The 23,657-nt window shown below is 46.2% G+C and overlaps 15 non-coding genes across 15 annotated transcripts; all 15 read left to right on the forward strand.

The window, feature by feature from the left end:
- Nucleotides 1-1,168: 1,168 nt before the first annotated feature.
- Nucleotides 1,169-1,240, forward strand: Trnat-agu (transfer RNA threonine (anticodon AGU)). Its single transcript has one exon. It is a non-coding gene; the product is annotated as a tRNA-Thr (tRNA).
- A 1,456-nt stretch (nucleotides 1,241-2,696) lies between these two features.
- Trnat-agu (transfer RNA threonine (anticodon AGU)) lies at nucleotides 2,697-2,768 on the forward strand. The gene has a single exon. It is a non-coding gene; the product is annotated as a tRNA-Thr (tRNA).
- A 1,441-nt stretch (nucleotides 2,769-4,209) lies between these two features.
- Trnat-agu (transfer RNA threonine (anticodon AGU)) lies at nucleotides 4,210-4,281 on the forward strand. Its single transcript has one exon. It is a non-coding gene; the product is annotated as a tRNA-Thr (tRNA).
- A 1,447-nt stretch (nucleotides 4,282-5,728) lies between these two features.
- Nucleotides 5,729-5,800, forward strand: Trnat-agu (transfer RNA threonine (anticodon AGU)). The gene has a single exon. It is a non-coding gene; the product is annotated as a tRNA-Thr (tRNA).
- A 1,447-nt stretch (nucleotides 5,801-7,247) lies between these two features.
- Trnat-agu (transfer RNA threonine (anticodon AGU)) lies at nucleotides 7,248-7,319 on the forward strand. The gene has a single exon. It is a non-coding gene; the product is annotated as a tRNA-Thr (tRNA).
- A 1,450-nt stretch (nucleotides 7,320-8,769) lies between these two features.
- Trnat-agu (transfer RNA threonine (anticodon AGU)) lies at nucleotides 8,770-8,841 on the forward strand. The gene has a single exon. It is a non-coding gene; the product is annotated as a tRNA-Thr (tRNA).
- Nucleotides 8,842-10,285: 1,444 nt separating this feature from the next.
- On the forward strand, nucleotides 10,286-10,357 carry Trnat-agu (transfer RNA threonine (anticodon AGU)). Its single transcript has one exon. It is a non-coding gene; the product is annotated as a tRNA-Thr (tRNA).
- Nucleotides 10,358-11,816: 1,459 nt separating this feature from the next.
- On the forward strand, nucleotides 11,817-11,888 carry Trnat-agu (transfer RNA threonine (anticodon AGU)). Its single transcript has one exon. It is a non-coding gene; the product is annotated as a tRNA-Thr (tRNA).
- A 1,456-nt stretch (nucleotides 11,889-13,344) lies between these two features.
- Nucleotides 13,345-13,416, forward strand: Trnat-agu (transfer RNA threonine (anticodon AGU)). The gene has a single exon. It is a non-coding gene; the product is annotated as a tRNA-Thr (tRNA).
- A 1,444-nt stretch (nucleotides 13,417-14,860) lies between these two features.
- Nucleotides 14,861-14,932, forward strand: Trnat-agu (transfer RNA threonine (anticodon AGU)). The gene has a single exon. It is a non-coding gene; the product is annotated as a tRNA-Thr (tRNA).
- Nucleotides 14,933-16,367: 1,435 nt separating this feature from the next.
- Nucleotides 16,368-16,439, forward strand: Trnat-agu (transfer RNA threonine (anticodon AGU)). The gene has a single exon. It is a non-coding gene; the product is annotated as a tRNA-Thr (tRNA).
- Nucleotides 16,440-17,894: 1,455 nt separating this feature from the next.
- Trnat-agu (transfer RNA threonine (anticodon AGU)) lies at nucleotides 17,895-17,966 on the forward strand. The gene has a single exon. It is a non-coding gene; the product is annotated as a tRNA-Thr (tRNA).
- A 1,456-nt stretch (nucleotides 17,967-19,422) lies between these two features.
- On the forward strand, nucleotides 19,423-19,494 carry Trnat-agu (transfer RNA threonine (anticodon AGU)). Its single transcript has one exon. It is a non-coding gene; the product is annotated as a tRNA-Thr (tRNA).
- Nucleotides 19,495-20,955: 1,461 nt separating this feature from the next.
- Trnat-agu (transfer RNA threonine (anticodon AGU)) lies at nucleotides 20,956-21,027 on the forward strand. Its single transcript has one exon. It is a non-coding gene; the product is annotated as a tRNA-Thr (tRNA).
- Nucleotides 21,028-22,482: 1,455 nt separating this feature from the next.
- On the forward strand, nucleotides 22,483-22,554 carry Trnat-agu (transfer RNA threonine (anticodon AGU)). The gene has a single exon. It is a non-coding gene; the product is annotated as a tRNA-Thr (tRNA).
- The last annotated feature ends 1,103 nt before the right edge of the window (nucleotides 22,555-23,657 follow it).

Here is a 23,657-nt window from a genome sequence, read left to right on the forward strand (position 1 = left end):
AAATGGACATCGTAGCAAATGCGGCGAGGGACGCCCTGCCTTACATTTCCGAATGCACAAAGTGTGTGGTTTAGTTTCCCAGTCTATATTTGGTAGGTCTCGTAGCAGGTTGAATGTATCAAATGGGTGGGAAAGAGCAAGGGGCAGCGTCTGTGTAGAACGAAAACACAACTCCTCAGTGGTGTGAGCGTTTTGAGATGAGTCGTATATAAGTTCCATTTGTTTGTCAGTGACCGTGTGGCCTAATGGATAAGGCGTCGGACTTCGTATCCGAAGATTGCGTGTTTGATTCCTCTCTCGGTCGTGTTTTTCCAGATATGAAAAAGAAACATACCGTTTTAGTGCAGCACTTGAGCAGTACGAAACCGTGTGAACGTTGCTGTTGACCATTTTCTGCTTGGAGATGCTCTTGAGCTTGAAACACGCACAACAAGACCGGTGTTAACTAGCGAATTGGTTTGCATATTGCCGTCGCCGCGTGTTTTTGACTGGCACTTGCACATCTAAAATAACGTCGGAAAGTAACTCGTTCGGCTTATGAGTCACATCAAGTATGTGTGTTAATTTTGACGAAACTAGCTCTGCAGGTTGTCATGCAATTCTGTTACCTCTCAGAAATGATTATGAAATAAAAGTGAACTACGTGACGAGTGTGACGTTAGGAAAACATTAGGCAACATGGGGAGGTTCTGTATGGGACCAATCAACCCAAACGAGTACTGTGTGACGTGCTAACCGGCATATACTCACCGAGGCAGCGCGGCTAGCTCAGTCGGTAGAACATAAGGCTCTTAATCCCAGGGTCGTGGGTTCGAGCCCCACGTGGGTAGGAACGGAATTTTGTTCCTCTGCAGATGTAACTTACCGTTTTTCTGATTAACGTGATGTAATGGAAATAGCAACTTTAAACTTTGCCTACGTCTCCGTCAGTCGCTACGAAACTGTATTTGAAGGTGAAGGTGATTTTGTAGACATGTGTGAAAGACATGTTCTGAAATGCAAGTGGTGTTATTTGGAGAGCACTTCCTTTTCGTGTCAGATGTGTAGCCAAGCAGTAATGGGTCGCCATAGTTGCAAATATTAGACGGTAATATGAAGTGTTGTCAGCTGAAGTCTGATGATCCAGACGACCGTAAGGATGAAGTACGCAAAAGTACCGCTAGGCCGCGCCTCTTTAGCTCAGTGGCAGAGCACTGGTCTAGTAAACCAGGGGTCGTGAGTTCGATCCTCACAGAAGGCAGACGAATTTTGGATATCAGTTGCGCGTCGTGGCCTTATAGCAAACAGTATCTGGGATGACTAACAATTAGCGAGAGGCGTTTTATTAAGAATTACTCTCAGATGTGATTAAGGCGAATGGCGCAGATAAAGCATTTGCCAAAGCGGTACAGCATAAGGTGGGATGGGACAGTCTGAAATATATTTTATAGATGTATTTCTCACATATCTCAGAGCCTTCCGCGGTTGTCGTCGTCGTCGTCGTCGTCGTCGTCGTCGTCGTCGCGGCCGCCACTTCTGCAGAAGTAGCAAATGGACATCGTAGCAAATGCGGCGAGGGACGCCCTGCCTTACATTTCCGAATGCACAAAGTGTGTGGTTTAGTTTCCCAGTCTATATTTGGTAGGTCTCGTAGCAGGTTGAATGTATCAAATGGGTGGGAAAGAGCAAGGGGCAGCGTCTGTGTAGAACGAAAACACAACTCCTCAGTGGTGTGAGCGTTTTGAGATGAGTCGTATATAAGTTCCATTTGTTTGTCAGTGACCGTGTGGCCTAATGGATAAGGCGTCGGACTTCGTATCCGAAGATTGCGTGTTTGATTCCTCTCTCGGTCGTGTTTTTCCAGATATGAAAAAGAAACATACCGTTTTAGTGCAGCACTTGAGCAGTACGAAACCGTGTGAACGTTGCTGTTGACCATTTTCTGCTTGGAGATGCTCTTGAGCTTGAAACACGCACAACAAGACCGGTGTTAACTAGCGAATTGGTTTGCATATTGCCGTCGCCGCGTGTTTTTGACTGGCACTTGCACATCTAAAATAACGTCGGAAAGTAACTCGTTCGGCTTATGAGTCACATCAAGTATGTGTGTTAATTTTGACGAAACTAGCTCTGCAGGTTGTCATGCAATTCTGTTACCTCTCAGAAATGATTATGAAATAAAAGTGAACTACGTGACGAGTGTGACGTTAGGAAAACATTAGGCAACATGGGGAGGTTCTGTATGGGACCAATCAACCCAAACGAGTACTGTGTGACGTGCTAACCGGCATATACTCACCGAGGCAGCGCGGCTAGCTCAGTCGGTAGAACATAAGGCTCTTAATCCCAGGGTCGTGGGTTCGAGCCCCACGTGGGGAGGAACGGAATTTTGTTCCTCTGCAGATGTAACTTACCGTTTTTCTGATTAACGTGATGTAATGGAAATAGCAACTTTAAACTTTGCCTACGTCTCCGTCAGTCGCTACGAAACTGTATTTGAAGGTGAAGGTGATTTTGTAGACATGTGTGAAAGACATGTTCTGAAATGCAAGTGGTGTTATTTGGAGAGCACTTCCTTTTCGTGTCAGATGTGTAGCCAAGCAGTAATGGGTCGCCATAGTTGCAAATATTAGACGGTAATATGAAGTGTTGTCAGCTGAAGTCTGATGATCCAGACGACCGTAAGGATGAAGTACGCAAAAGTACCGCTAGGCCGCGCCTCTTTAGCTCAGTGGCAGAGCACTGGTCTAGTAAACCAGGGGTCGTGAGTTCGATCCTCACAGAAGGCAGACGAATTTTGGATATCAGTTGCGCGTCGTGGCCTTATAGCAAACAGTATCTGGGATGACTAACAATTAGCGAGAGGCGTTTTATTAAGAATTACTCTCAGATGTGATTAAGGCGAATGGCGCAGATAAAGCATTTGCCAAAGCGGTACAGCATAAGGTGGGATGGGACAGTCTGAAATATATTTTATAGATGTATTTCTCACATATCTCAGAGCCTTCCGCGGTTGTCGTCGTCGTCGTCGTCGTCGCGGCCGCCACTTCTGCAGAAGTAGCAAATGGACATCGTAGCAAATGCGGCGAGGGACGCCCTGCCTTACATTTCCGAATGCACAAAGTGTGTGGTTTAGTTTCCCAGTCTATATTTGGTAGGTCTCGTAGCAGGTTGAATGTATCAAATGGGTGGGAAAGAGCAAGGGGCAGCGTCTGTGTAGAACGAAAACACAACTCCTCAGTGGTGTGAGCGTTTTGAGATGAGTCGTATATAAGTTCCACTTGTTTGTCAGTGACCGTGTGGCCTAATGGATAAGGCGTCGGACTTCGTATCCGAAGATTGCGTGTTTGATTCCTCTCTCGGTCGTGTTTTTCCAGATATGAAAAAGAAACATACCGTTTTAGTGCAGCACTTGAGCAGTACGAAACCGTGTGAACGTTGCTGTTGACCATTTTCTGCTTGGAGATGCTCTTGAGCTTGAAACACGCACAACAAGACCGGTGTTAACTAGCGAATTGGTTTGCATATTGCCGTCGCCGCGTGTTTTTGACTGGCACTTGCACATCTAAAATAACGTCTGAAAGTAACTCGTTCGGCTTATGAGTCACATCAAGTATGTGTGTTAATTTTGACGAAACTAGCTCTGCAGGTTGTCATGCAATTCTGTTACCTCTCAGAAATGATTATGAAATAAAAGTGAACTACGTGACGAGTGTGACGTTAGGAAAACATTAGGCAACATGGGGAGGTTCTGTATGGGACCAATCAACCCAAACGAGTACTGTGTGACGTGCTAACCGGCATGTACTCACCGAGGCAGCGCGGCTAGCTCAGTCGGTAGAACATAAGGCTCTTAATCCCAGGGTCGTGGGTTCGAGCCCCACGTGGGGAGGAACGGAATTTTGTTCCTCTGCAGATGTAACTTACCGTTTTTCTGATTAACGTGATGTAATGGAAATAGCAACTTTAAACTTTGCCTACGTCTCCGTCAGTCGCTACGAAACTGTATTTGAAGGTGAAGGTGATTTTGTAGACATGTGTGAAAGACATGTTCTGAAATGCAAGTGGTGTTATTTGGAGAGCACTTCCTTTTCGTGTCAGATGTGTAGGCAAGCAGTAATGGGTCGCCATAGCTGCAAATATTAGACGGTAATATGAAGTGTTGTCAGCTGAAGTCTGATGATCCAGACGACCGTAAGGATGAAGTACGCAAAAGTACCGCTAGGCCGCGCCTCTTTAGCTCAGTGGCAGAGCACTGGTCTAGTAAACCAGGGGTCGTGAGTTCGATCCTCACAGGAGGCAGACGAATTTTGGATATCAGTTGCGCGTCGTGGCCTTATAGCAAACAGTATCTGGGATGACTAACAATTAGCGAGAGGCGTTTTATTAAGAATTACTCTCAGATGTGATTAAGGCGAATGGCGCAGATAAAGCATTTGCCAAAGCGGTACAGCATAAGGTGGGATGGGACAGTCTGAAATATATTTTATAGATGTATTTCTCACATATCTCAGAGCCTTCCGCGGTTGTCGTCGTCGTCGTCGTCGCCGCCGCCGCCGCCGCCACTTCTGCAGAAGTAGCAAATGGACATCGTAGCAAATGCGGCGAGGGACGCCCTGCCTTACATTTCCGAATGCACAAAGTGTGTGGTTTAGTTTCCCAGTCTATATTTGGTAGGTCTCGTAGCAGGTTGAATGTATCAAATGGGTGGGAAAGAGCAAGGGGCAGCGTCTGTGTAGAACGAAAACACAACTCCTCAGTGGTGTGAGCGTTTTGAGATGAGTCGTATATAAGTTCCACTTGTTTGTCAGTGACCGTGTGGCCTAATGGATAAGGCGTCGGACTTCGTATCCGAAGATTGCGTGTTTGATTCCTCTCTCGGTCGTGTTTTTCCAGATATGAAAAAGAAACATACCGTTTTAGTGCAGCACTTGAGCAGTACGAAACCGTGTGAACGTTGCTGTTGACCATTTTCTGCTTGGAGATGCTCTTGAGCTTGAAACACGCACAACAAGACCGGTGTTAACTAGCGAATTGGTTTGCATATTGCCGTCGCCGCGTGTTTTTGACTGGCACTTGCACATCTAAAATAACGTCGGAAAGTAACTCGTTCGGCTTATGAGTCACATCAAGTATGTGTGTTAATTTTGACGAAACTAGCTCTGCAGGTTGTCATGCAATTCTGTTACCTCTCAGAAATGATTATGAAATAAAAGTGAACTACGTGACGAGTGTGACGTTAGGAAAACATTAGGCAACATGGGGAGGTTCTGTATGGGACCAATCAACCCAAACGAGTACTGTGTGACGTGCTAACAGGCATGTACTCACCGAGGCAGCGCGGCTAGCTCAGTCGGTAGAACATAAGGCTCTTAATCCCAGGGTCGTGGGTTCGAGCCCCACGTGGGGAGGAACGGAATTTTGTTCCTCTGCAGATGTAACTTACCGTTTTTCTGATTAACGTGATGTATTGGAAATAGCAATTTTTAACTTTGCATACGTCTCCGTCAGTCGCTACGAAACTGTATTTGAAGGTGAAGGTGATTTTGTAGACATGTGTGAAAGACATGTTCTGAAATGCAAGTGGTGTTATTTGGAGAGCACTTCCTTTACGTGTCAGATGTGTAGGCAAGCAGTAATGGGTCGCCATAGCTGCAAATATTAGACGGTAATATGAAGTGTTGTCAGCTGAAGTCTGATGATCCAGACGACCGTAAGGATGAAGTACGCAAAAGTACCGCTAGGCCGCGCCTCTTTAGCTCAGTGGCAGAGCACTGGTCTAGTAAACCAGGGGTCGTGAGTTCGATCCTCACAGGAGGCAGACGAATTTTGGATATCAGTTGCGCGTCGTGGCCTTATAGCAAACAGTATCTGGGATGACTAACAATTAGCGAGAGGCGTTTTATTAAGAATTACTCTCAGATGTGATTAAGGCGAATGGCGCAGATAAAGCATTTGCCAAAGCGGTACAGCATAAGGTGGGATGGGACAGTCTGAAATATATTTTATAGATGTATTTCTCACATATCTCAGAGCCTTCCGCGGTTGTCGTCGTCGTCGTCGTCGTCGTCGCCGCCGCCGCCACTTCTGCAGAAGTAGCAAATGGACATCGTAGCAAATGCGGCGAGGGACGCCCTGCCTTACATTTCCGAATGCACAAAGTGTGTGGTTTAGTTTCCCAGTCTATATTTGGTAGGTCTCGTAGCAGGTTGAATGTATCAAATGGGTGGGAAAGAGCAAGGGGCAGCGTCTGTGTAGAACGAAAACACAACTCCTCAGTGGTGTGAGCGTTTTGAGATGAGTCGTATATAAGTTCGACTTGTTTGTCAGTGACCGTGTGGCCTAATGGATAAGGCGTCGGACTTCGTATCCGAAGATTGCGTGTTTGATTCCTCTCTCGGTCGTGTTTTTCCAGATATGAAAAAGAAACATACCGTTTTAGTGCAGCACTTGAGCAGTACGAAACCGTGTGAACGTTGCTGTTGACCATTTTCTGCTTGGAGATGCTCTTGAGCTTGAAACACGCACAACAAGACCGGTGTTAACTAGCGAATTGGTTTGCATATTGCCGTCGCCGCGTGTTTTTGACTGGCACTTGCACATCTAAAATAACGTCGGAAAGTAACTCGTTCGGCTTATGAGTCACATCAAGTATGTGTGTTAATTTTGACGAAACTAGCTCTGCAGGTTGTCATGCAATTCTGTTACCTCTCAGAAATGATTATGAAATAAAAGTGAACTACGTGACGAGTGTGACGTTAGGAAAACATTAGGCAACATGGGGAGGTTCTGTATGGGACCAATCAACCCAAACGAGTACTGTGTGACGTGCTAACAGGCATGTACTCACCGAGGCAGCGCGGCTAGCTCAGTCGGTAGAACATAAGGCTCTTAATCCCAGGGTCGTGGGTTCAAGCCCCACGTGGGGAGGAACGGAATTTTGTTCCTCTGCAGATGTAACTTACCGTTTTTCTGATTAACGTGATGTAATGGAAATAGCAACTTTAAACTTTGCCTACGTCTCCGTCAGTCGCTACGAAACTGTATTTGAAGGTGAAGGTGATTTTGTAGACATGTGTGAAAGACATGTTCTGAAATGCAAGTGGTGTTATTTGGAGAGCACTTCCTTTACGTGTCAGATGTGTAGGCAAGCAGTAATGGGTCGCCATAGCTGCAAATATTAGACGGTAATATGAAGTGTTGTCAGCTGAAGTCTGATGATCCAGACGACCGTAAGGATGAAGTACGCAAAAGTACCGCTAGGCCGCGCCTCTTTAGCTCAGTGGCAGAGCACTGGTCTAGTAAACCAGGGGTCGTGAGTTCGATCCTCACAGGAGGCAGACGAATTTTGGATATCAGTTGCGCGTCGTGGCCTTATAGCAAACAGTATCTGGGATGACTAACAATTAGCGAGAGGCGTTTTATTAAGAATTACTCTCAGATGTGATTAAGGCGAATGGCGCAGATAAAGCATTTGCCAAAGCGGTACAGCATAAGGTGGGATGGGACAGTCTGAAATATATTTTATAGATGTATTTCTCACATATCTCAGAGCCTTCCGCGGTTGTCGTCGTCGTCGTCGTCGTCGTCGTCGCCGCCGCCGCCACTTCTGCAGAAGTAGCAAATGGACATCGTAGCAAATGCGGCGAGGGACGCCCTGCCTTACATTTCCGAATGCACAAAGTGTGTGGTTTAGTTTCCCAGTCTATATTTGGTAGGTCTCGTAGCAGGTTGAATGTATCAAATGGGTGGGAAAGAGCAAGGGGCAGCGTCTGTGTAGAACGAAAACACAACTCCTCAGTGGTGTGAGCGTTTTGAGATGAGTCGTATATAAGTTCCACTTGTTTGTCAGTGACCGTGTGGCCTAATGGATAAGGCGTCGGACTTCGTATCCGAAGATTGCGTGTTTGATTCCTCTCTCGGTCGTGTTTTTCCAGATATGAAAAAGAAACATACCGTTTTAGTGCAGCACTTGAGCAGTACGAAACCGTGTGAACGTTGCTGTTGACCATTTTCTGCTTGGAGATGCTCTTGAGCTTGAAACACGCACAACAAGACCGGTGTTAACTAGCGAATTGGTTTGCATATTGCCGTCGCCGCGTGTTTTTGACTGGCACTTGCACATCTAAAATAACGTCGGAAAGTAACTCGTTCGGCTTATGAGTCACATCAAGTATGTGTGTTAATTTTGACGAAACTAGCTCTGCAGGTTGTCATGCAATTCTGTTACCTCTCAGAAATGATTATGAAATAAAAGTGAACTACGTGACGAGTGTGATGTTAGGAAAACATTAGGCAACATGGGGAGGTTCTGTATGGGACCAATCAACCCAAACGAGTACTGTGTGACGTGCTAACCGGCATATACTCACCGAGGCAGCGCGGCTAGCTCAGTCGGTAGAACATAAGGCTCTTAATCCCAGGGTCGTGGGTTCGAGCCCCACGTGGGGAGGAACGGAATTTTGTTCCTCTGCAGATGTAACTTATCGTTTTTCTGATTAACGTGATGTAATGGATATAGCAACTTTAAACTTTGCCTACGTCTCCGTCAGTCGCTACGAAACTGTATTTGAAGGTGAAGGTGATTTTGTAGACATGTGTGAAAGACATGTTCTGAAATGCAAGTGGTGTTATTTGGAGAGCACTTCCTTTTCGTGTCAGATGTGTAGCCAAGCAGTAATGGGTCGCCATAGCTGCAAATATTAGACGGTAATATGAAGTGTTGTCAGCTGAAGTCTGATGATCCAGACGACCGTAAGGATGAAGTACGCAAAAGTACCGCTAGGCCGCGCCTCTTTAGCTCAGTGGCAGAGCACTGGTCTAGTAAACCAGGGGTCGTGAGTTCGATCCTCACAGAAGGCAGACGAATTTTGGATATCAGTTGCGCGTCGTGGCCTTATAGCAAACAGTATCTGGGATGACTAACAATTAGCGAGAGGCGTTTTATTAAGAATTACTCTCAGATGTGATTAAGGCGAATGGCGCAGATAAAGCATTTGCCAAAGCGGTACAGCATAAGGTGGGATGGGACAGTCTGAAATATATTTTATAGATGTATTTCTCACATATCTCAGAGCCTTCCGCGGTTGTCGTCGTCGTCGTCGTCGTCGTCGCGGCCGCCACTTCTGCAGAAGTAGCAAATGGACATCGTAGCAAATGCGGCGAGGGACGCCCTGCCTTACATTTCCGAATGCACAAAGTGTGTGGTTTAGTTTCCCAGTCTATATTTGGTAGGTCTCGTAGCAGGTTGAATGTATCAAATGGGTGGGAAAGAGCAAGGGGCAGCGTCTGTGTAGAACGAAAACACAACTCCTCAGTGGTGTGAGCGTTTTGAGATGAGTCGTATATAAGTTCCACTTGTTTGTCAGTGACCGTGTGGCCTAATGGATAAGGCGTCGGACTTCGTATCCGAAGATTGCGTGTTTGATTCCTCTCTCGGTCGTGTTTTTCCAGATATGAAAAAGAAACATACCGTTTTAGTGCAGCACTTGAGCAGTACGAAACCGTGTGAACGTTGCTGTTGACCATTTTCTGCTTGGAGATGCTCTTGAGCTTGAAACACGCACAACAAGACCGGTGTTAACTAGCGAATTGGTTTGCATATTGCCGTCGCCGCGTGTTTTTGACTGGCACTTGCACATCTAAAATAACGTCGGAAAGTAACTCGTTCGGCTTATGAGTCACATCAAGTATGTGTGTTAATTTTGACGAAACTAGCTCTGCAGGTTGTCATGCAATTCTGTTACCTCTCAGAAATGATTATGAAATAAAAGTGAACTACGTGACGAGTGTGACGTTAGGAAAACATTAGGCAACATGGGGAGGTTCTGTATGGGACCAATCAACCCAAACGAGTACTGTGTGACGTGCTAACCGGCATATACTCACCGAGGCAGCGCGGCTAGCTCAGTCGGTAGAACATAAGGCTCTTAATCCCAGGGTCGTGGGTTCGAGCCCCACGTGGGGAGGAACGGAATTTTGTTCCTCTGCAGATGTAACTTACCGTTTTTCTGATTAACGTGATGTAATGGAAATAGCAACTTTAAACTTTGCCTACGTCTCCGTCAGTCGCTACGAAACTGTATTTGAAGGTGAAGGTGATTTTGTAGACATGTGTGAAAGACATGTTCTGAAATGCAAGTGGTGTTATTTGGAGAGCACTTCCTTTACGTGTCAGATGTGTAGGCAAGCAGTAATGGGTCGCCATAGCTGCAAATATTAGACGGTAATATGAAGTGTTGTCAGCTGAAGTCTGATGATCCAGACGACCGTAAGGATGAAGTACGCAAAAGTACCGCTAGGCCGCGCCTCTTTAGCTCAGTGGCAGAGCACTGGTCTAGTAAACCAGGGGTCGTGAGTTCGATCCTCACAGAAGGCAGACGAATTTTGGATATCAGTTGCGCGTCGTGGCCTTATAGCAAACAGTATCTGGGATGACTAACAATTAGCGAGAGGCGTTTTATTAAGAATTACTCTCAGATGTGATTAAGGCGAATGGCGCAGATAAAGCATTTGCCAAAGCGGTACAGCATAAGGTGGGATGGGACAGTCTGAAATATATTTTATAGATGTATTTCTCACATATCTCAGAGCCTTCCGCGGTTGTCGTCGTCGTCGTCGTCGTCGTCGTCGTCGTCGTCGCCGCCGCCGCCACTTCTGCAGAAGTAGCAAATGGACAACGTAGCAAATGCGGCGAGGGACGCCCTGCCTTACATTTCCGAATGCACAAAGTGTGTGGTTTAGTTTCCCAGTCTATATTTGGTAGGTCTCGTAGCAGGTTGAATGTATCAAATGGGTGGGAAAGAGCAAGGGGCAGCGTCTGTGTAGAACGAAAACACAACTCCTCAGTGGTGTGAGCGTTTTGAGATGAGTCGTATATAAGTTCCACTTGTTTGTCAGTGACCGTGTGGCCTAATGGATAAGGTGTCGGACTTCGTATCCGAAGATTGCGTGTTTGATTCCTCTCTCGGTCGTGTTTTTCCAGATCTGAAAAAGAAACATACCGTTTTAGTGCAGCACTTGAGCAGTACGAAACCGTGTGAACGTTGCTGTTGACCATTTTCTGCTTGGAGATGCTCTTGAGCTTGAAACACGCACAACAAGACCGGTGTTAACTAGCGAATTGGTTTGCATATTGCCGTCGCCGCGTGTTTTTGACTGGCACTTGCACATCTAAAATAACGTCGGAAAGTAACTCGTTCGGCTTATGAGTCACATCAAGTATGTGTGTTAATTTTGACGAAACTAGCTCTGCAGGTTGTCATGCAATTCTGTTACCTCTCAGAAATGATTATGAAATAAAAGTGAACTACGTGACGAGTGTGACGTTAGGAAAACATTAGGCAACATGGGGAGGTTCTGTATGGGACCAATCAACCCAAACGAGTACTGTGTGACGTGCTAACCGGCATATACTCACCGAGGCAGCGCGGCTAGCTCAGTCGGTAGAACATAAGGCTCTTAATCCCAGGGTCGTGGGTTCGAGCCCCACGTGGGGAGGAACGGAATTTTGTTCCTCTGCAGATGTAACTTACCGTTTTTCTGATTAACGTGATGTAATGGAAATAGCAACTTTAAACTTTGCCTACGTCTCCGTCAGTCGCTACGAAACTGTATTTGAAGGTGAAGGTGATTTTGTAGACATGTGTGAAAGACATGTTCTGAAATGCAAGTGGTGTTATTTGGAGAGCACTTCCTTTACGTGTCAGATGTGTAGGCAAGCAGTAATGGGTCGCCATAGCTGCAAATATTAGACGGTAATATGAAGTGTTGTCAGCTGAAGTCTGATGATCCAGACGACCGTAAGGATGAAGTACGCAAAAGTACCGCTAGGCCGCGCCTCTTTAGCTCAGTGGCAGAGCACTGGTCTAGTAAACCAGGGGTCGTGAGTTCGATCCTCACAGAAGGCAGACGAATTTTGGATATCAGTTGCGCGTCGTGGCCTTATAGCAAACAGTATCTGGGATGACTAACAATTAGCGAGAGGCGTTTTATTAAGAATTACTCTCAGATGTGATTAAGGCGAATGGCGCAGATAAAGCATTTGCCAAAGCGGTACAGCATAAGGTGGGATGGGACAGTCTGAAATATATTTTATAGATGTATTTCTCACATATCTCAGAGCCTTCCGCGGTTGTCGTCGTCGTCGTCGTCGTCGTCGTCGTCGTCGTCGCCGCCGCCACTTCTGCAGAAGTAGCAAATGGACATCGTAGCAAATGCGGCGAGGGACGTCCTGCCTTACATTTCCGAATGCACAAAGTGTGTGGTTTAGTTTCCCAGTCTATATTTGGTAGGTCTCGTAGCAGGTTGAATGTATCAAATGGGTGGGAAAGAGCAAGGGGCAGCGTCTGTGTAGAACGAAAACACAACTCCTCAGTGGTGTGAGCGTTTTGAGATGAGTCGTATATAAGTTCCACTTGTTTGTCAGTGACCGTGTGGCCTAATGGATAAGGCGTCGGACTTCGTATCCGAAGATTGCGTGTTTGATTCCTCTCTCGGTCGTGTTTTTCCAGATATGAAAAAGAAACATACCGTTTTAGTGCAGCACTTGAGCAGTACGAAACCGTGTGAACGTTGCTGTTGACCATTTTCTGCTTGGAGATGCTCTTGAGCTTGAAACACGCACAACAAGACCGGTGTTAACTAGCGAATTGGTTTGCATATTGCCGTCGCCGCGTGTTTTTGACTGGCACTTGCACATCTAAAATAACGTCGGAAAGTAACTCGTTCGGCTTATGAGTCACATCAAGTATGTGTGTTAATTTTGACGAAACTAGCTCTGCAGGTTGTCATGCAATTCTGTTACCTCTCAGAAATGATTATGAAATAAAAGTGAACTACGTGACGAGTGTGACGTTAGGAAAACATTAGGCAACATGGGGAGGATCTGTATGGGACCAATCAACCCAAACGAGTACTGTGTGACGTGCTAACCGGCATATACTCACCGAGGCAGCGCGGCTAGCTCAGTCGGTAGAACATAAGGCTCTTAATCCCAGGGTCGTGGGTTCGAGCCCCACGTGGGGAGGAACGGAATTTTGTTCCTCTGCAGATGTAACTTACCGTTTTTCTGATTAACGTGATGTAATGGAAATAGCAACTTTAAACTTTGCCTACGTCTCCGTCAGTCGCTACGAAACTGTATTTGAAGGTGAAGGTGATTTTGTAGACATGTGTGAAAGACATGTTCTGAAATGCAAGTGGTGTTATTTGGAGAGCACTTCCTTTACGTGTCAGATGTGTAGGCAAGCAGTAATGGGTCGCCATAGCTGCAAATATTAGACGGTAATATGAAGTGTTGTCAGCTGAAGTCTGATGATCCAGACGACCGTAAGGATGAAGTACGCAAAAGTACCGCTAGGCCGCGCCTCTTTAGCTCAGTGGCAGAGCACTGGTCTAGTAAACCAGGGGTCGTGAGTTCGATCCTCACAGAAGGCAGACGAATTTTGGATATCAGTTGCGCGTCGTGGCCTTATAGCAAACAGTATCTGGGATGACTAACAATTAGCGAGAGGCGTTTTATTAAGAATTACTCTCAGATGTGATTAAGGCGAATGGCGCAGATAAAGCATTTGCCAAAGCGGTACAGCATAAGGTGGGATGGGACAGTCTGAAATATATTTTATAGATGTATTTCTCACATATCTCAGAGCCTTCCGCGGTTGTCGTCGTCGTCGTCGTCGTCGTCGTCGTCGCCACTTCTGCAGAAGTAGCAAATGGACAACGTAGCAAATGCGGCGAGGGACGCCCTGCCTTACATTTCCGAATGCACAAAGTGTGTGCTTTAGTTTCCCAGTCTATATTTGGTAGGTCTCGTAGCAGGTTGAATGTATCAAATGGGTGGGAAAGAGCAAGGGGCAGCGTCTGTGTAGAACGAAAACACAACTCCTCAGTGGTGTGAGCGTTTTGAGATGAGTCGTATATAAGTTCCACTTGTTTGTCAGTGACCGTGTGGCCTAATGGATAAGGCGTCGGACTTCGTATCCGAAGATTGCGTGTTTGATTCCTCTCTCGGTCGTGTTTTTCCAGATATGAAAAAGAAACATACCGTTTTAGTGCAGCACTTGAGCAGTACGAAACCGTGTGAACGTTGCTGTTGACCATTTTCTGCTTGGAGATGCTCTTGAGCTTGAAACACGCACAACAAGACCGGTGTTAACTAGCGAATTGGTTTGCATATTGCCGTCGCCGCGTGTTTTTGACTGGCACTTGCACAAGTAAAATAACGTCGGAAAGTAACTCGTTCGGCTTATGAGTCACATCAAGTATGTGTGTTAATTTTGACGAAACTAGCTCTGCAGGTTGTCATGCAATTCTGTTACCTCTCAGAAATGATTATGAAATAAAAGTGAACTACGTGACGAGTGTGACGTTAGGAAAACATTAGGCAACATGGGGAGGTTCTGTATCGGACCAATCAACCCAAACGAGTACTGTGTGACGTGCTAACCGGCATGTACTCACCGAGGCAGCGCGGCTAGCTCAGTCGGTAGAACATAAGGCTCTTAATCCCAGGGTCGTGGGTTCGAGCCCCACGTGGGGAGGAACGGAATTTTGTTCCTCTGCAGATGTAACTTACCGTTTTTCTGATTAACCTGATGTAATGGAAATAGCAACTTTAAACTTTGCCTACGTCTCCGTCAGTCGCTACGAAACTGTATTTGAAGGTGAAGGTGATTTTGTAGACATGTGTGAAAGACATGTTCTGAAATGCAAGTGGTGTTATTTGGAGAGCACTTCCTTTACGTGTCAGATGTGTAGGCAAGCAGTAATGGGTCGCCATAGCTGCAAATATTAGACGGTAATATGAAGTGTTGTCAGCTGAAGTCTGATGATCCAGACGACCGTAAGGATGAAGTACGCAAAAGTACCGCTAGGCCGCGCCTCTTTAGCTCAGTGGCAGAGCACTGGTCTAGTAAACCAGGGGTCGTGAGTTCGATCCTCACAGGAGGCAGACGAATTTTGGATATCAGTTGCGCGTCGAGGCCTTATAGCAAACAGTATCTGGGATGACTAACAATTAGCGAGAGGCGTTTTATTAAGAATTACTCTCAGATGTGATTAAGGCGAATGGCGCAGATAAAGCATTTGCCAAAGCGGTACAGCATAAGGTGGGATGGGACAGTCTGAAATATATTTTATAGATGTATTTCTCACATATCTCAGAGCCTTCCGCGGTTGTCGTCGTCGCCGCCGCCGCCGCCACTTCTGCAGAAGTAGCAAATGGACAACGTAGCAAATGCGGCGAGGGACGCCCTGCCTTACATTTCCGAATGCACAAAGTGTGTGGTTTAGTTTCCCAGTCTATATTTGGTAGGTCTCGTAGCAGGTTGAATGTATCAAATGGGTGGGAAAGAGCAAGGGGCAGCGTCTGTGTAGAACGAAAACACAACTCCTCAGTGGTGTGAGCGTTTTGAGATGAGTCGTATATAAGTTCCACTTGTTTGTCAGTGACCGTGTGGCCTAATGGATAAGGCGTCGGACTTCGTATCCGAAGATTGCGTGTTTGATTCCTCCCTCGGTCGTGTTTTTCCAGATATGAAAAAGAAACATACCGTTTTAGTGCAGCACTTGAGCAGTACGAAACCGTGTGAACGTTGCTGTTGACCATTTTCTGCTTGGAGATGCTCTTGCGCTTGAATCACGCACAACAAGACCGGTGTTAACTAGCGAATTGGTTTGCATATTGCCGTCGCCGCGTGTTTTTGACTGGCACTTGCACATCTAAAATAACGTCGGAAAGTAACTCGTTCGGCTTATGAGTCACATCAAGTATGTGTGTTAATTTTGACGAAACTAGCTCTGCAGGTTGTCATGCAATTCTGTTACCTCTCAGAAATGATTATGAAATAAAAGTGAACTACGTGACGAGTGTGACGTTAGGAAAACATTAGGCAACATGGGGAGGTTCTGTATGGGACCAATCAACCCAAACGAGTACTGTGTGACGTGCTAACCGGCATGTACTCACCGAGGCAGCGCAGCTAGCTCAGTCGGTAGAACATAAGGCTCTTAATCCCAGGGTCGTGGGTTCGAGCCCCACGTGGGGAGGAACGGAATTTTGTTCCTCTGCAGATGTAACTTACCGTTTTTCTGATTAACGTGATGTAATGGAAATAGCAACTTTAAACTTTGCCTACGTCTCCGTCAGTCGCTACGAAACTGTATTTGAAGGTGAAGGTGATTTTGTAGACATGTGTGAAAGACATGTTCTGAAATGCAAGTGGTGTTATTTGGAGAGCACTTCCTTTACGTGTCAGATGTGTAGGCAAGCAGTAATGGGTCGCCATAGCTGCAAATATTAGACGGTAATATGAAGTGTTGTCAGCTGAAGTCTGATGATCCAGACGACCGTAAGGATAAAGTACGCAAAAGTACCGCTAGGCCGCGCCTCTTTAGCTCAGTGGCAGAGCACTGGTCTAGTAAACAAGGGGTCGTGAGTTCGATCCTCACAGGAGGCAGACGAATTTTGGATATCAGTTGCGCGTCGTGGCCTTATAGCAAACAGTATCTGGGATGACTAACAATTAGCGAGAGGCGTTTTATTAAGAATTACTCTCAGATGTGATTAAGGCGAATGGCGCAGATAAAGCATTTGCCAAAGCGGTACAGCATAAGGTGGGATGGGACAGTCTGAAATATATTTTATAGATGTATTTCTCACATATCTCAGAGCCTTCCGCGGTTGTCGTCGTCGTCGTCGTCGTCGTCGTCGTCGTCGCCGCCGCCGCCACTTCTGCAGAAGTAGCAAATGGACATCGTAGCAAATGCGGCGAGGGACGCCCTGCCTTACATTTCCGAATGCACAAAGTGTGTGGTTTAGTTTCCCAGTCTATATTTGGTAGGTCTCGTAGCAGGTTGAATGTATCAAATGGGTGGGAAAGAGCAAGGGGCAGCGTCTGTGTAGAACGAAAACACAACTCCTCAGTGGTGTGAGCGTTTTGAGATGAGTCGTATATAAGTTCCACTTGTTTGTCAGTGACCGTGTGGCCTAATGGATAAGGCGTCGGACTTCGTATCCGAAGATTGCGTGTTTGATTCCTCTCTCGGTCGTGTTTTTCCAGATATGAAAAGTAAACATACCGTTTTAGTGCAGCACTTGAGCAGTACGAAACCGTGTGAACGTTGCTGTTGACCATTTTCTGCTTGGAGATGCTCTTGAGCTTGAAACACGCACAACAAGACCGGTGTTAACTAGCGAATTGGTTTGCATATTGCCGTCGCCGCGTGTTTTTGACTGGCACTTGCACATCTAAAATAACGTCGGAAAGTAACTCGTTCGGCTTATGAGTCACATCAAGTATGTGTGTTAATTTTGACGAAACTAGCTCTGCAGGTTGTCATGCAATTCTGTTACCTCTCAGAAATGATTATGAAATAAAAGTGAACTACGTGACGAGTGTGACGTTAGGAAAAATTAGGCAACATGGGGAGGTTCTGTATGGGACCAATCAAACCAAACGAGTACTGTGTGACGTGCTAACCGGCATATACTCACCGAGGCAGCGCGGCTAGCTCAGTCGGTAGAACATAAGGCTCTAAATCCCAGGGTCGTGGGTTCGAGCCCCACGTGGGGAGGAACGGAATTTTGTTCCTCTGCAGATGTAACTTACCGTTTTTCTGATTAACGTGATGTAATAGAAATAGCAACTTTAAACTTTGCCTACGTCTCCGTCAGTCGCTACGAAACTGTATTTGAAGGTGAAGGTGATTTTGTAGACATGTGTGAAAGACATGTTCTGAAATGCAAGTGGTGTTATTTGGAGAGCACTTCCTTTACGTGTCAGATGTGTAGGCAAGCAGTAATGGGTCGCCATAGCTGCAAATATTAGACGGTAATATGAAGTGTTGTCAGCTGAAGTCTGATGATCCAGACGACCGTAAGGATGAAGTACGCAAAAGTACCGCTAGGCCGCGCCTCTCTAGCTCAGTGGCAGAGCACCGGTCTAGTAAACCAGGGGTCGTGAGTTCGATCCTCACAGGAGGCAGACGAATTTTGGATATCAGTTGCGCGTCGTGGCCTTATAGCAAACAGTATCTGGGATGACTAACAATTAGCGAGAGGCGTTTTATTAAGAATTACTCTCAGATGTGATTAAGGCGAATGGCGCAGATAAAGCATTTGCCAAAGCGGTACAGCATAAGGTGGGATGGGACAGTCTGAAATATATTTTATAGATGTATTTCTCACATATCTCAGAGCCTTCCGCGGTTGTCGTCGTCGTCATCGTCGTCGTCGTCGTCGTCGCCGCCGCCGCCACTTCTGCAGAAGTAGCAAATGGACATCGTAGCAAATGCGGCGAGGGACGCCCTGCCTTACATTTCCGAATGCACAAAGTGTGTGGTTTAGTTTCCCAGTCTATATTTGGTAGGTCACGTAGCAGGTTGAATGTATCAAATGGGTGGGAAAGAGCAAGGGGCAGCGTCTGTGTAGAACGAAAACACAACTCCTCAGTGGTGTGAGCGTTTTGAGATGAGTCGTATATAAGTTCCACTTGTTTGTCAGTGACCGTGTGGCCTAATGGATAAGGCGTCGGACTTCGTATCCGAAGATTGCGTGTTTGATTCCTCTCTCGGTCGTGTTTTTCCAGATATGAAAAAGAAACATACCGTTTTAGTGCAGCACTTGAGCAGGACGAAACCGTGTGAACGTTGCTGTTGACCATTTTCTGCTTGGAGATGCTCTTGAGCTTGAAACACGCACAACAAGACCGGTGTTAACTAGCGAATTGGTTTGCATATTGCCGTCGCCGCGTGTTTTTGACTGGCACTTGCACATCTAAAATAACGTCGGAAAGTAACTCGTTCGGCTTATGAGTCACATCAAGTATGTGTGTTAATTTTGACGAAACTAGCTCTGCAGGTTGTCATGCAATTCTGTTACCTCTCAGAAATGATTATGAAATAAAAGTGAACTACGTGACGAGTGTGACGTTAGGAAAACATTAGGCAACATGGGGAGGTTCTGTATGGGACCAATCAACCCAAACGAGTACTGTGTGACGTGCTAACGGGCATATACTCACCGAGGCAGCGCGGCTAGCTCAGTCGGTAGAACATAAGGCTCTTAATCCCAGGGTCGTGGGTTCGAGCCCCACGTGGGGAGGAACGGAATTTTGTTCCTCTGCAGATGTAACTCACCGTTTTTCTGATTAACGTGATGTAATGGAAATAGCAACTTTAAACTTTGCCTACGTCTCCGTCAGTCGCTACGAAACTGTATTTGAAGGTGAAGGTGATTTTGTAGACATGTGTGAAAGACATGTTCTGAAATGCAAGTGGTGTTATTTGGAGAGCACTTCCTTTACGTGTCAGATGTGTAGGCAAGCAGTAATGGGTCGCCATAGCTGCAAATATTAGACGGTAATATGAAGTGTTGTCAGCTGAAGTCTGATGATCCAGACGACCGTAAGGATGAAGTACGCAAAAGTACCGCTAGGCCGCGCCTCTTTAGCTCAGTGGCAGAGCACTGGTCTAGTAAACCAGGGGTCGTGAGTTCGATCCTCACAGAAGGCAGACGAATTTTGGATATCAGTTGCGCGTCGTGGCCTTATAGCAAACAGTATCTGGGATGACTAACAATTAGCGAGAGGCGTTTTATTAAGAATTACTCTCAGATGTGATTAAGGCGAATGGCGCAGATAAAGCATTTGCCAAAGCGGTACAGCATAAGGTGGGATGGGACAGTCTGAAATATATTTTATAGATGTATTTCTCACATATCTCAGAGCCTTCCGCGGTTGTCGTCGTCGTCGTCGTCGTCGTCGTCGTCGTTGTCGTCGCCGCCGCCGCCACTTCTGCAGAAGTAGCAAATGGACATCGTAGCAAATGCGGCGAGGGACGCCCTGCCTTACATTTCCGAATGCACAAAGTGTGTGGTTTAGTTTCCCAGTCTATATTTGGTAGGTCTCGTAGCAGGTTGAATGTATCAAATGGGTGGGAAAGAGCAAGGGGCAGCGTCTGTGTAGAACGAAAACACAACTCCTCAGTGGTGTGAGCGTTTTGAGATGAGTCGTATATAAGTTCCACTTGTTTGTCAGTGACCGTGTGGCCTAATGGATAAGGCGTCGGACTTCGTATCCGAAGATTGCGTGTTTGATTCCTCTCTCGGTCGTGTTTTTCCAGATATGAAAAAGAAACATACCGTTTTAGTGTAGCACTTGAGCAGTACGAAACCGTGTGAACGTTGCTGTTGACCATTTTCTGCTTGGAGATGCTCTTGAGCTTGAAACACGCACAACAAGACCGGTGTTAACTAGCGAATTGGTTTGCATATTGCCGTCGCCGCGTGTTTTTGACTGGCACTTGCACATCTAAAATAACGTCGGAAAGTAAATCGTTCGGCTTATGAGTCACATCAAGTATGTGTGTTAATTTTGACGAAACTAGCTCTGCAGGTTGTCATGCAATTCTGTTACCTCTCAGAAATGATTATGAAATAAAAGTGAACTACGTGACGAGTGTGACGTTAGGAAAAATTAGGCAACATGGGGAGGTTCTGTATGGGACCAATCAAACCAAACGAGTACTGTGTGACGTGCTAACCGGCATATACTCACCGAGGCAGCGCGGCTAGCTCAGTCGGTAGAACATAAGGCTCTAAATCCCAGGGTCGTGGGTTCGAGCCCCACGTGGGGAGGAACGGAATTTTGTTCCTCTGCAGATGTAACTTACCGTTTTTCTGATTAACGTGATGTAATAGAAATAGCAACTTTAAACTTTGCCTACGTCTCCGTCAGTCGCTACGAAACTGTATTTGAAGGTGAAGGTGATTTTGTAGACATGTGTGAAAGACATGTTCTGAAATGCAAGTGGTGTTATTTGGAGAGCACTTCCTTTACGTGTCAGATGTGTAGGCAAGCAGTAATGGGTCGCCATAGCTGCAAATATTAGACGGTAATATGAAGTGTTGTCAGCTGAAGTCTGATGATCCAGACGACCGTAAGGATAAAGTACGCAAAAGTACCGCTAGGCCGCGCCTCTTTAGCTCAGTGGCAGAGCACTGGTCTAGTAAACAAGGGGTCGTGAGTTCGATCCTCACAGGAGGCAGACGAATTTTGGATATCAGTTGCGCGTCGTGGCCTTATAGCAAACAGTATCTGGGATGACTAACAATTAGCGAGAGGCGTTTTATTAAGAATTACTCTCAGATGTGATTAAGGCGAATGGCGCAGATAAAGCATTTGCCAAAGCGGTACAGCATAAGGTGGGATGGGACAGTCTGAAATATATTTTATAGATGTATTTCTCACATATCTCAGAGCCTTCCGCGGTTGTCGTCGTCGTCGTCGTCGTCGTCGTCGTCGTCGCCGCCGCCGCCACTTCTGCAGAAGTAGCAAATGGACATCGTAGCAAATGCGGCGAGGGACGCCCTGCCTTACATTTCCGAATGCACAAAGTGTGTGGTTTAGTTTCCCAGTCTATATTTGGTAGGTCTCGTAGCAGGTTGAATGTATCAAATGGGTGGGAAAGAGCAAGGGGCAGCGTCTGTGTAGAACGAAAACACAACTCCTCAGTGGTGTGAGCGTTTTGAGATGAGTCGTATATAAGTTCCACTTGTTTGTCAGTGACCGTGTGGCCTAATGGATAAGGCGTCGGACTTCGTATCCGAAGATTGCGTGTTTGATTCCTCTCTCGGTCGTGTTTTTCCAGATATGAAAAGTAAACATACCGTTTTAGTGCAGCACTTGAGCAGTACGAAACCGTGTGAACGTTGCTGTTGACCATTTTCTGCTTGGAGATGCTCTTGAGCTTGAAACACGCACAACAAGACCGGTGTTAACTAGCGAATTGGTTTGCATATTGCCGTCGCCGCGTGTTTTTGACTGGCACTTGCACATCTAAAATAACGTCGGAAAGTAACTCGTTCGGCTTATGAGTCACATCAAGTATGTGTGTTAATTTTGACGAAACTAGCTCTGCAGGTTGTCATGCAATTCTGTTACCTCTCAGAAATGATTATGAAATAAAAGTGAACTACGTGACGAGTGTGACGTTAGGAAAAATTAGGCAACATGGGGAGGTTCTGTATGGGACCAATCAAACCAAACGAGTACTGTGTGACGTGCTAACCGGCATATACTCACCGAGGCAGCGCGGCTAGCTCAGTCGGTAGAACATAAGGCTCTAAATCCCAGGGTCGTGGGTTCGAGCCCCACGTGGGGAGGAACGGAATTTTGTTCCTCTGCAGATGTAACTTACCGTTTTTCTGATTAACGTGATGTAATAGAAATAGCAACTTTAAACTTTGCCTACGTCTCCGTCAGTCGCTACGAAACTGTATTTGAAGGTGAAGGTGATTTTGTAGACATGTGTGAAAGACATGTTCTGAAATGCAAGTGGTGTTATTTGGAGAGCACTTCCTTTACGTGTCAGATGTGTAGGCAAGCAGTAATGGGTCGCCATAGCTGCAAATATTAGACGGTAATATGAAGTGTTGTCAGCTGAAGTCTGATGATCCAGACGACCGTAAGGATGAAGTACGCAAAAGTACCGCTAGGCCGCGCCTCTCTAGCTCAGTGGCAGAGCACCGGTCTAGTAAACCAGGGGTCGTGAGTTCGATCCTCACAGGAGGCAGACGAATTTTGGATATCAGTTGCGCGTCGTGGCCTTATAGCAAACAGTATCTGGGATGACTAACAATTAGCGAGAGGCGTTTTATTAAGAATTACTCTCAGATGTGATTAAGGCGAATGGCGCAGATAAAGCATTTGCCAAAGCGGTACAGCATAAGGTGGGATGGGACAGTCTGAAATATATTTTATAGATGTATTTCTCACATATCTCAGAGCCTTCCGCGGTTGTCGTCGTCGTCATCGTCGTCGTCGTCGTCGTCGCCGCCGCCGCCACTTCTGCAGAAGTAGCAAATGGACATCGTAGCAAATGCGGCGAGGGACGCCCTGCCTTACATTTCCGAATGCACAAAGTGTGTGGTTTAGTTTCCCAGTCTATATTTGGTAGGTCACGTAGCAGGTTGAATGTATCAAATGGGTGGGAAAGAGCAAGGGGCAGCGTCTGTGTAGAACGAAAACACAACTCCTCAGTGGTGTGAGCGTTTTGAGATGAGTCGTATATAAGTTCCACTTGTTTGTCAGTGACCGTGTGGCCTAATGGATAAGGCGTCGGACTTCGTATCCGAAGATTGCGTGTTTGATTCCTCTCTCGGTCGTGTTTTTCCAGATATGAAAAAGAAACATACCGTTTTAGTGCAGCACTTGAGCAGGACGAAACCGTGTGAACGTTGCTGTTGACCATTTTCTGCTTGGAGATGCTCTTGAGCTTGAAACACGCACAACAAGACCGGTGTTAACTAGCGAATTGGTTTGCATATTGCCGTCGCCGCGTGTTTTTGACTGGCACTTGCACATCTAAAATAACGTCGGAAAGTAACTCGTTCGGCTTATGAGTCACATCAAGTATGTGTGTTAATTTTGACGAAACTAGCTCTGCAGGTTGTCATGCAATTCTGTTACCTCTCAGAAATGATTATGAAATAAAAGTGAACTACGTGACGAGTGTGACGTTAGGAAAACATTAGGCAACATGGGGAGGTTCTGTATGGGACCAATCAACCCAAACGAGTACTGTGTGACGTGCTAACGGGCATATACTCACCGAGGCAGCGCGGCTAGCTCAGTCGGTAGAACATAAGGCTCTTAATCCCAGGGTCGTGGGTTCGA

The sequence above is a fragment of the Schistocerca gregaria genome, chromosome 4, assembly GCF_023897955.1.
Source record: "Schistocerca gregaria isolate iqSchGreg1 chromosome 4, iqSchGreg1.2, whole genome shotgun sequence".
In the NCBI taxonomy this organism is placed as follows: Eukaryota; Metazoa; Arthropoda; class Insecta; order Orthoptera; family Acrididae; genus Schistocerca; species Schistocerca gregaria.